The sequence below is a fragment of the Pyrus communis genome, chromosome 5, assembly GCF_963583255.1.
Source record: "Pyrus communis chromosome 5, drPyrComm1.1, whole genome shotgun sequence".
Classification (NCBI taxonomy): Eukaryota; Viridiplantae; Streptophyta; class Magnoliopsida; order Rosales; family Rosaceae; genus Pyrus; species Pyrus communis.
In genome coordinates, this window is record NC_084807.1 from 4,689,313 (window position 1) to 4,702,219 (window position 12,907).

General features: G+C 35.8%; 1 pseudogene; it reads right to left on the reverse strand.

Annotated features, from left to right (window-relative positions):
* Positions 1-2,665: 2,665 nt before the first annotated feature.
* Positions 2,666-11,781, reverse strand: LOC137733618 (peptidyl-prolyl cis-trans isomerase CYP40-like; annotated as a pseudogene).
* Between the last annotated feature and the right edge of the window lie 1,126 nt (positions 11,782-12,907).

Below are 12,907 nucleotides of genomic sequence, written 5' to 3' on the forward strand. Positions count from 1 at the left end.
CAAAATTGATAATTTCAGAAGCTACAATCACTCTCAATCAGATCGGGTGATTTCTTTTCCTTCAACATTTAGCCCGTGGTAGCTTTTAACGTGGCTACAAACAGTACAAATGGTTGATACGTAATTCTGCCAAACTGGAAGCACCGAAGCTGGTTAAAACCTAAAATTATGGAGTGAAGGGCCTCCATAGATTGCTGACACTTGGAGCATGGGGGTGGCGCGCCTCCATACATGGCTGACACTTGGAACATGGAGTGAAGGTCCTCCATAGCTGGCTGTCCTGGAACTCAGGGTGTGAATGACCTCCATAGTTAGCTGACACCTAAAACATGGTGTGAAAGGTCTCCATAGTTCATAGTTGGCTGCCAGAACGTACGGAGTAGGATTCTTTCTCTTCTCATTCATATTCTCTTCTTTCTCCTTTTCTGACATGCTTACTTTTTATCTTATTATTTATATTAAAAAAATTATAAAATATTAACGTGATTTAACGGTAATGTTCATGTACGAGGGAAGAAAATGAGAAAGAAATTAGAAAAGAAGATAATCCTCCTCCCTAGGTGGACAGCCTTAAATATTATTATCATTTATCATAACTGCCGTAAAAGAAAAAATAGGACAAAGGAACCTAGGAAGAGCCACCAGTACTGACAACTCAGGGTGGAAAGTAGCTAGGAAAATGGGTTTCACACAGACTTTTCGCACAGATCGTATGCATGTTATTAATATGGACATGAAAGCCACACAAAAAGAACTTGTGAAAATGAGACTCTACTAGTCAGTCAACACCAACTCATGACAATCATGACTCTACTAGTCAGTCGCACAATTGCAAACAAAGTGATCGTGTTACATAAGGTAAATATTGTACAATTATTTGATTTTTTTGCCAAGAACACCATCATTCATGGGTGGTGGGGTCCCATATTGACTATCATGAGGTCTTTCTTGTAGTCAATATATTCATAAGTGTTTTCTTAATTTATTCTTTCATGAATTGTTGAAAATGAAAAAAATGTTCACTAAAATTCAAGATCTAATAAATCAAATAATTCATAATGCATTCATAAATTAATGAGTTTTTGACTCCTGAATATCCAACCAATTAAATAATTATTTATAACATATTCTATTTTTCTTTCACAAATAAGACAATAATTGTTAGCGTTTTTCTAGAATTTTACATAAACTTTTATGAAATAAATAGTCAATTATCTTCCACACTCATGTTGTGAAAGATGATGCACGTCATCGTGATGGATCGAGCGCCACTTCTTCAAACAATCTTACACCCCTTCCTACCAATTGCTCAACGAGTTTGGAGGAAACAAAAACGTCACTCCACATACTTTCTGCACCTCTCTTAACATCTTGTGAAGTCGTTTTCCTTTTTACTTTGTGAACGTGACACTATTTTGACAAATGATGTCACGGTTCTATTGATTTCATATGTGACTTGAGGAGAACTTCCTCACAACACATTGTTGAACATGGAGATTGACCGTGGGCATTGAGGTCATTTTAAAAATAGCAACTCAAGCCACTCAAGAGCCAAATCATTCGGTTGTTAACACATCTATACGAGAGGTATAATCTGTTTTATATTGTATTTTTGTTTTTCAATTGTAGTTTTTGATAATGAAAGTGAAGTTTATTAAATTGGTTGATAATGTAGGTGGGAAAGGGCAGGGGAATGGGAAGAGGGAGAGGCATGAGAATAGTAGTATCTAGCTCACAACCCACTCTACAAGTTTAAATGGTACAATCAATAGTCCTTTAGTTTTTGTATTGTTTATTCTTTACTCTTTTTTTCCAACAATAATTGTGTAAATTGCGATGAAAGGAGTATGATTTGGATTTTATAGGGTGGCTAAGCGTACGCTGCTATCATTTGGTTTTTAATAGGTACAAGGCTGCATTAGTGTCACTTCCTAAGTAGTGCCACCACAATCACAGTCTACCAGCAAAAGATACAAATCACCTGCAAAGAGAGACAAGTCCTGGAAGCCTTGAGTATGGAGGGAGTTTGTAGTTTGGATGTCACTGCACAAATGGAAGAAAACAAGCTACAACCATCTCTTTTCTTCTTTTTTGTGAATTAGAACAGTTGGACATTGATTTTGTAGTTGAACATTTAGAGTTTGATCTTGTTTTTAAACATGTGGATATTGTTTTTTGATGTTGAACATTTGAATATTTTGCAAGTTATAATGTTGATCATGTTGAAAATCTCATGTAATGGAACATGGTATCTCTTTTTGGTAATTCTATTGATTTAGCCTTGTCTGTAGATATATCATACTTTGAACCATCCATTTCATTTATATTCAAAAGTGCAAAATGTACAGTTTCTTTCCAAAAATTAACGGAAGGGAAAAAGTCAGGGACCGTTTGTGATGATTTACTTGAATTTGGCGCCAAATTGTTTTTAATAATGGATGAAGATTTGATTTCACTGCCAAAATCAACAACATATGAGTATTTTTTTTTTTTTTTTTTTTTTAGGAAAATGAGAGAAAAGGTGAAAAAGCAAGTGGAGAACTTATTCTTAATTTGAGCATGTAGTTGATACAAACAGATTTGCATAAAATGATGTTTTGTACAAAACTACCAAAGAGTACCTGTGCGTTGTTGTGGAGTTTGAAAACATTATTGAATATGTAGATGTCTCGAAAAATATATGTGCCACAGAGTGGTATTTATATACATATATTACATCCATGTGTTAAGGAAGTGCTATTTACGTTCATATATTACATGGAAAAAATTGGGAATGCTGGTATGCCATCCTAAAGGATTGTCTTTCAAAAGCTATGGCTCTATCCCAGAGATTGTTTTATGTTTACAACTATACAAAGTTAAAACAATCCAGTTTTGTTTCCACTAAAGACACCCAAATCTGTAACTCCGTTAATGACGTCTCCTTCGTTTTGTACGACAACGTTGAACTGAAAATCAAAAGAATAAGGAAATTAAAAACAGCATTTGATCACTTATGAATTGAATCACACTAAATTGCACATGAATTGAATTGAATGAAAATCTAAAGATGAAGGAAAATTTGTCATAATTTCGGTACACAAACTTTCACTATGCCGGATTTCATTTGCAGGCACCAAAACAAATTCATAAAATTAAGTTGGGTTTCTCATATTCTCTATTGGATCTTCACTATGCCAGATTTCTAAATTTTACTTTAGGCGGGATTAATATGCACATCTCTAGCAGTATATAGTTCCCCTGAATTGATTTTTACTCAACATTTCACAGTATTAATGTAAATATGAGAAAACATAACCATCCTTAATCACAAACAGAGCATAACTCCAGTGTCATGTATGTCACAATGCAGAATTCAGTCAACTGAATGCGTTTCTAGTTGATTATATATCAAAACTAAATAAAACTATGAAGTATATGAAGATAAAATACATACCTGTCTAACAAAATCCCAGCATAAGGAGGCACATGGAAGTACTTAACGTGTGTTGCAACTGCCTAGCTGCTGAAACTCTTTCGGACCAAAGGACCCTGTAGACTACTCATTAGCAAAGACATCATGGTGTGTGTGCTGGATAATTCACACTAATAAAACTACAAAATCAATGAAAAATTTCACTCTGAAACTTGATCTGCTTTCATTGAAATAGAATCCAAGATCGTATGTGTTATTGCTAAAAAAAAAAAAAAAAAAAAAGAAAAGAGAAAGTAAAATTCCACATCAAGCAGCAGGTATATAAATGCTCTTCTATGTAGATTCACCTATTAGCTCTGTAGTAACTCACACACACCATGCATATATAATGAATCACTTTCTTTTTAGCAAACAAAAAGAATATCGCGTGTTATGTGTAATAAGACGTCCAACACCAATTAATATTTAGCAGAAATGTAAAGGTTGTTCATGTAAATTAAAGAGTTATGAATTAATTATCAAATATAGTCATGATCAAGCCCTCCTCTTTAATTTTATGATTTATTGTGTTATTTTTTTTTCCATGATAATGAGATACTCTCGTAGAAATTAGGGTCCACAAATTAGTTTAATGGTTAAAAACAACAAACTAACTCACATCAATAACAGTAAACTTTCAAAAGTGCTTTGTGTGTAAAATATGTACACCAAGTGAACATCGAAGCAGCTATCCATACCTGTATATATATAAATAGAGGTAGAAATATTCGGAACTTAGCAGACCCTCTGGAGAGAAGACCGGGTTCATAAGGAAGACCATTACAAAGATGCCACCGAACCGGTGAAGACTAACAAACTAAAAGGTTGTTGACATCAATGTAGCCATATAAGAGAGGGTTTCGGGTTAACATTTTGCTGTGTTAACTTTTGATTGAATAACCGGTTGCTTGATACAATTTCTGTATGTGAGTTGTTTGCTTTTATGCTTTGATTGAATCAACTAAATTAGATAGTGCTGCATTTCTTGACCTCTCAAGCTTCCGCATTACAACTAAATTACATATATTCGATGCAGATGGCAATTTTAACTTTTCTAGAATTGTGGAGTAGGGGTTTCTGAAGCTAACCATATAAGAAAATACGATTGGACAAAGTTGCATTCAAATTGAAAAAAGGAAAATAAGTCAGGGAACTGAATTTGTAAGGAGATCAAAGACATTTCGATCTGGTCATTTACATACAGCAATAGTAAAAATTACAGAAAACTATACCATCTCGCTTCGTTCATCTCCTGCAGGTGCTGAAATAGCACTTGGTTCGCGAGTTGGGAGTGGAATGATTTTCTTCCCTTTCCCTGCTGCAGGCAAACATCAAAACCCACAACCAATTTCACCAAAAATGCACAGAAAAAACACCACTACCAAACTCCCAAATTTAATCCAAGTATTCTCCAAAATCTAGAAAAAAAAAATACTAAATCTCAGATAGAAACGTCAAAAAACCCATAATTTAATGAAGAGCCCTCCAAAGCCCTGAAATTTAAACGAATTTCTTTACAAAATCATGAAAAATTTACTAAAATTCAATTATATTAAATCACAAATTTGAATAAGATCTTCACATGCAATGGGCCTAGAAGGTATCTCGGGTGATGATGAGTCATTTGAGACCAACATCGAGGCCAGACATCACCGGAATCGTCGGCGATTCCGATTACAAAAGTCAGCAACTTCGTGTTCTTGGATGAAGCAGCACGCTTGATTTAGGCTAGAGAAGTCAGCGGCAATGGTAGAGGTTTGTGAAATTGCAAGAATCCGGTGGTTCGTGAATCACGAGATTCGATGAGGTTTCTTAGGCAGCATCGTTCTCGAAGAAGAGAGCAGTCGGGAAGAATAGCTTTATGTTTGGTTAAAAAAAAAAAAAAAAAAACGATCATCTCCAATTCTTGGATAAAAATTTAAAATTTTTAACTTAAAAAATTCAAGTTTTAACCCAAAATAATTTTTGTGTTCCAACCATTTAATTAACCTGATATTATAAAAGAATGGATTTAAGATAAATTTTTCTACTCCAATTTTTTTTTTTCTTTCAAAGCATAGTAATTAGTGCACATTTAATGAAATTTTCAAATGGTAAGTATACCCCCATGTGTAGGCAAAATCCTAGCCCTATAGCAAGCCACTCCTCTTATAAATACCTCCATCTCCACCAAATTTTAGTAAGCTTTTTGTTAAGCATACAAGTCCAACACTTACTATATTTTTAGAGAAATTGACTTAGGCATTATGAGACGTGAGGTTTTGACTTTTGATCAAAAGTGTTGATTGTTTTGTCGATACAAATTCGTCAAGACTGAAGACGGCGGATTTTCCCTACCACAAATTGTTGGTTTCATTGAGAGCTTGATTCAACTACTAAAAGAAGGCTCTCGCAATTTTTTTAGGAATTTTCTATTACGTTTGATTTCTCGTATGCTCCTAGCCATTGAAACTATTCCTAGTAAAACTCCTTGATTAGTCATTGGAGAAAGAATACACACACTTGGACACTTGTTCTGCCACCTCATTCTCACAACATTACTGGATCTAAATGGGTGTATCGAGTTAAATACAAGGCAGATGGCAGTTTGGATTGATATAAAGCATGACTTGTTGGTAAAGGGTTTCTTCAACAACATGGTATTGACTACCATGAAACATTTAGTCCGGTCGCTAAATCAACAACTATCTGACTCATTTTATCTCTAGCTCTCCAGCTCAATTGGTTGATTACTCAATTGGATGTCTCCAATGCCTTCCTTCATGGTACACTTCATGAAGATTTGTATGTAGCTCAACCTCAAAGATTATAGATCCTTTCAGACCTCATCTTGTGTGCAAGCTTCACGAGTCTATATATGGTCTCAAACAAGCGACGCAAGCTTGGTACAAGGAGCTCTATTGTAGTCTTGTAGCTCTCGGATTCCGTTCCTCTATAGCAGATCCTTCACTCTTTGTCAAGGTTGATGACTCACTCACTTTTATACTTGTTTATGCTGATGGTATTCTGATTACAGGTAACTCTTCTTCTCATTGTGAATTTTTTATCAACAAGCTCAATACTCAGTTTGCTACGAAGAATCTTGGTCCGTTGCAATTTTGTCTTGGTATTCAAGCTCATCGAACAGCAGACAAGCTCTTCTTGGTTCAAACCAAGTATGTCCAGGACCTCCTAACAAAAGCCAACATGCTAGATTCCAAACCATGTGCATCGGCTTCATCTGCTTCTAAACTTGCTCCTTCAAGACCCTATCATGTACAGATCATTGGATGGTGTTTTGCAACACCTTACATGGACAAGGCCTAACATCACCTTTTTCGTTAATCAAGTTTGTCAACATCTTCAGATCCCAAAACAACTCATTTCACAGCCCTCAAGCGGATTCTCCGTTATCTTAAGGGGACTCCAGATCATGGACTTCTTCTCACCAAAGGCTCTACAAATATCACTGCTTTTCCGAATGCCAACTAGGCTAGTTGTCCCATTGATAGTCTTTCTACATTTGGGTTCTACATATTCTTTTGAAACAATCTTATTTCATGGAGTGCGAAGAAGCAACCAATTGTTGCTTGGTCTTCAACCGAAAGTGAATACCAAACAAGTATCATGGATTTGCTACCTCCTCAATGACCTTCACTTCTATCTCCATAATCCACCGCTGCTCTTATTTGACAACACTAGCTGAAGTATCATGGATTTGCTACCTCCTCAATGACACCGCTGCTCTTATCTTAACGGGTCGGGTCACACATACATAGACTGGCATTTAGATTGCACAGGTACCCCGTCGTGCTTCCTTTACGCACAAGGTAAAGCAATTGTTAGCACAAAAAGAAAAACAGAGAGAAGTTGGAGAAAAGAACATGCTTCCAGTTTTTTATTTTTATTTTAATACAAGCAAGAATCAGAAGGAGGATTAGACATGTTTACTTACTTGGAATAGGAGAAGTTGTGAATCAAGTTTTAGGAAAAAAACAGAATGGGAATGTGATCAACTAGTTCCATAGTTTATCTCATCCCTAATTTTTCAAGGAACTCACACTTTTTACGTTTCCATATGTGCTAAACAAGAAAAGTTTCAATACCCATGTTTTAATTAACGAAAATCAGTAAAGAATCACAATAGTTCTAACTCTTATTCTTGGTAAGTAAACAGTTAACTTACAATTTACCTTGCGATATTTCAACTTTTGTAAACTTAATTGTAAATTTGAAATTTATTTTAATTTTAATATCTATGCTAGAGACTGTGTCTGCTAGAGGGAAAGATATCAATGGAAGCAGATGAAAAAAGAAAGGAAATAATCTAACTTGTTTCCTCCTCCTCAATGTCCTCATTGATACTGGAATGCAAACGAGTAAGTTTACATACTCCTACTTAAACAAGGAGTCAGGAGTCCATCTTACTAGTATAAATACCTCCTTCATGAACAATACAAGGCACGCAATACTTTGAGCTCTAAGTCGAATTCAACTGTACGAGTTTACTTTGACTATCGGAGGGTTTTTAGCCAGTACCACATCATTGTCTTTTCGCCTTTAAGGATTTCGCAATTAGTTTGTCGATTACAATCGTAATTCCAAGGAGTGGAAATTTTTGCTAGAACAATGGCGTCGAAATCGAATTACAACATTCCAGGGGAAATTCCTGAAATTGTGTCCTTGTATACATTTGACAACGGACCTAAGAGAAGAAGCAGTGAAAAAGCAAAGAGTAGTAAAACAGAAAACAACAAGGAAACGAGCTCCTCATCAGCCAATGAAAAGAAAAGCAGCTCTAATGAACGACATACCACTACTACAAAGTGAATGTCCGAATCTTTTAGCAAGGAAAAAACGACATCAAAAGCCTGAGTTTAATTTTAAATACAATAAAATTGTAGGACTGATTTTAATCTTAATGCATTGACATGTTGAAGTATTATAAAATTTAACATATTTTTGCTTTTGTTTCTTTTTATTTGCAAATTCTCTTTGACAAGTGTTTCAACTAGTGACTGTTTAGTTTGAATATTTTAGAATATATATTTGGTTTAATTTAATAAACATTTTACAATTGTTGTGGAATCAGTTAATATTTATGTTCAAAATGGGTCTTACATAAAGTAGAGCTCTCTCTCTCTCTCTCTCTCTCTCTCTCTCTCTTAAATAGGTATTGATTAGTTCAGATGTTGCGGCATGTACTCTGCATAAATCGACCAAACCAAATCAAACCATGCAAATTCTTTGGTCTGGTTTTTGTTTTTTATGTTAAACCAGACGAAATCGAACCGTGCCCACCCATATGTTCACCAAGTGAAACCGTGAAAGGACCAAACCGTCATTCTCTATAAAAAACCTCACCTTTTTGTACAACCAAAAACTGATCTGCATATTATCCTTCGAATGTGTTTACTTTTATCAAAGAGACCATGCGTGACACACACAGGGTCCTTGTTGCTGCTGTAAAGTATCCCCTTCATTGCTTCTGTTCTTCTCTTCATTCTCATTACCCTTCTTTGACTCACTCTTCTTCCAGTTTTACCCCCAATTTTCTGGGAAAACAAATTCTATACTCTTGCCATTTATTGTTTTAGTCAATTACTAGCAGTTTTAGCCCGCGCGTTGCCGTGGGTATAGCAAATGAAATTTAAGTACAATTAGTGTTAGGATAAGGGACTAAATGTGTTGAAGCATTGTGCGTAGATGTAAAATAAGTATTTGCATAATATATAGTAGTTGTTGACAAAGCTATTTACATATAAAGAGTTGTTCAAACATTCAACAACTAAATCTCTTCTTAATGTTTAGCTTAGACGAAGTAAACACATCCTCCACAAACACAGAGAACTTAATCGTACAACCCAAAATAAAACAAAAATGCTTCAAACTTTCCTTCGTTTACGGCATTTTCTAGACAACCAAAAAAACCCAGAAAACAAAAACCACAGAAAATGATCAATTGGGAGCTACATTAAAAGACACAGAAAAGAGGAACAGGATTAGAGATTCATGGTTCTTACCCACATTTGAGTCAGTTTCTATCCCATGCAAAAAAAAAAGGACACAACTACTTTAATTAAAAAAATGTAATAAACAGCAACCAGAAGGCTCTATGAATTCTTGCCAATTAAAGATTATTACCTGGCCTTGGCGAAACAAAGCCTTCACATTAGCTTCCCAATCACGCAATGCAAAGTCTGTGTCCAACAATGCTCCTTCTAGGTCTCCTAATTTCAACCTGCAGGCCTGAACAGAAAACTCAGCTATCAATCAAGCGGATAAAGGGAAATGTATTTCTTTTTAGTTGATGACGTTAAAATCAACGTACCACAAAAGAATACAGAATACTCATGAACATATTCAAGTTAGCCTTCAGAGAAGTATTAAAGCGAGGCCTGATTACTATATTCATAGTTGTCTTTTTGGTTTCACTCATTTCAAGGATTCTTCATAGCAACTCAGAACCAACAGTAATTTTCATTTTGTCTAACAGGCTTAATTTAAGTATGATTAAGTTACTATCATACAATTTCGATGTCAATCACTGCCACTTATAAATGTACACTTCCTGCAATAACCATAGTTCAACTGAAATTGGTAAACGAAATTGGTTTACTTATCCAGACAATTACACTGCTTAACTGAAATTGGTTCACTTATCCAGACAGTATGTTTGATTTCATTTCAAGAGGGTTTCCAAGAGAATTCATTTAACATCCAGTGCTTTCAAATTTGATAAATGAAAATTCTTACTGAGCTATTAGTAAATATCTTGGACTTTTTTCTTCCGCAAAGAGGAGGTCGTCTCTGTTTAATCACAAAGATATTGTCATAAGATGATCAAAGAAAGCAAGGGACACTCTGTAGTGCGAAGCAACTGGTTTACCTTCATCTATTTCTTCCAGCTGGCAGCATATATCCACATACCACAAAACCTTGCGATACTTTCTGAGGGCCATCTTGTAGTCTTGCTTCTGTATAAAGATTATAAAACATACTATTGGCACTCGTGAATGAAATGTATGACATAATTACCATAGTTGTGATATTAAATGAAATAACTCATTACCTTGAACTGTTCATTTCCAATGGCCTTAATAGCGTCCACAGTTGTGACCCACCAAGAAATGTTCTCTAGTTTTGTATCAAGATCAACAGGCCAATCAAGATAAACCACACCATCTTTGAAGAAGTTACACACCCCATCATCTGCTCCCTCAAGAAGCTGCCCACAATCCACAATAACTTCTTGGATAGGCAAGTCTCCGCCCTTCGTGTTCACATTCTCAACTGAGCGAACCACACCCATGCCCTTGATCACCTTCCCAAACGCAATTCCCATCCGGATGAGAAGTCCAAGTGGTGGTAATGAAAAACTGAGAGCCATTGGTGTCAAGGCCTTTATTAGCCATAGACAACATTCCTTTTCTCTCATGCTTTATGTCAAAGTTTTCATCTTCAAACTTCATCCCGTAAATTGACTCTCCCCCACTGCCATTTCCAGCCGAAATGTCTCCACCTTGTATCATAAAGCCTTTGATAACACAGTGGAAACAAACACACTGCAACCAAATGCAATGCAATTCTTATTGCAACTCCACCTCATTAACTAAATTACACATTCTTGCAAATGGACAAAGAAATTAACAAAAACCGGTCAATGTAACAATTAAAAAAACAAAAACCCACCAACGTAACAAAAAAAAAAAAAACCAAAAACCCACCAGTGAAACAATGAGAAAACAAAGACCCAGAAACAAAAAATTGAATCTTTTGAGAGAGAGAGAGCTTGTAGTGCAGAGGAGCATTGCAAAAAATAAAAATAAAAATAGATACAAACCTGGTTAGAAAGCTAGAATAACCATCTTTCTGGTGTTTTAATTTTTAAACCATTGAGCCATAGCTGATGCATGTGTAAAAGTACGAGTAATTTACTCAATTTTAAGGAAAAATGTCTACAAAAATATCTAATTTCAAAAAAAAAAAAAAGAAAAAAAAGAAAAAAGGAAACGCAGACCAAAATAATTAAAGTTGGATAAACTCATTCATACCTCAATTTAATTTGCAGGTTAATTTTCTTGTTGAAAAACCTTGACCTGCAAAATCAGATTACATTCATCAACAAAAAGCAATGAATGTAAGAATGATAAAGCCACAAATCTCAGTTACAATTACAATAAGACAATAAAGTAAAAATAAAAGAGCATACCGTGTTCAACCCTCGACGAAACACTCAGAGAGTGAGCAAGCACACTTCCTATATTCATGAAACCTCGTACAAAGTTCCAGTTTTCAATCAAAGATATTCCCAGCGGCGTGGTTGGCGGTGGTGGCCGTAGATCCATCTCTGGCACTCGTATTGGCAGGTGATGAGGAACAAAGTCATCAGAAACTCCCAAATTTATCCATTTCTTAATTGAAATCCAGAAAAAAAAAAAATGCAAAATTTAAGCAATGTAGAGAAAACCCAGATCCCACCCCAAACCAACGCAAAAATAAAAAAAAAAGGGATATTCAAGGAATCCAACATACCGTAACCGGAGCGAGGACGCTTTCCGACGGCTATATTCATCGCCGGCGGCGGTTGCTAGCCGTCATTATACCTCCAGTAAGCATCCGCCATGTTTGAGGCTTGTGACCGTCACTACTTGCTTGGTTTGTGGGCTCCATGGCGAGAGACATGGGAGCGCGCCTAGGAGAGGAAGATTATGGTTTCAGTAGAGGAGAAAGAGGTACTCAGAGGGAGGAGAGCGGAAACAGGAGTCAGTAGGGTTACCATCTGCTTTCCTTTCCACGCACTTTTCATCTTCCTCGACCTTCCGCACAGCCGTCGTCCCCATCGAATGCAACCCATCTCATGGTCGGCCAACACGTGTATAGGAGGGCAACCAAACTTACAGACAACATTACCCTCCTAACTTTTAAGAATTACCTTTCCAACCGAGCCCTGGTTTTTTATTGTAAATAGCGTGAAATCGAGTGGCAAAGGTTGACTGCAGCTCCCTTCTCAATTTTAGAAAAGAACTGTTGTTACTTCAAAAATTTTATTCTTTACTTCTCATTAGTGTATTTTTCTTTCTAAATGTAGAAAGTTTGGAGTGTAGAATAAGAAATTTAGAATGCCAATAACAATTCCCTTTTAGAATAAAGAAAGATGTCGAGTTTGTTGTAGCTTAAGCAAAAAACGTTATTTTGTAATCAAACCAAGTATTAAAAAGGAAAAATATAGGTTTGTTTAGTGTTATATAAATGCAATTTGTGCCGCAAAAGAAAGGTGAATGCTAATCTGTGACGAAAGCAATTATTTGTGTGATTATTTATAGTGCTGAACAAATAACCAGTTTTTGGTATCTTTATTGGCCTTGAACTGTCCTAGTTTGAAAAGACTTTAGATTCATTTGGAAGTAATTTTAAATGACTGGAAGCATTCTTGGTCTCTCTACACTTCCAGAGTCGGACTCTCCCCTCAAC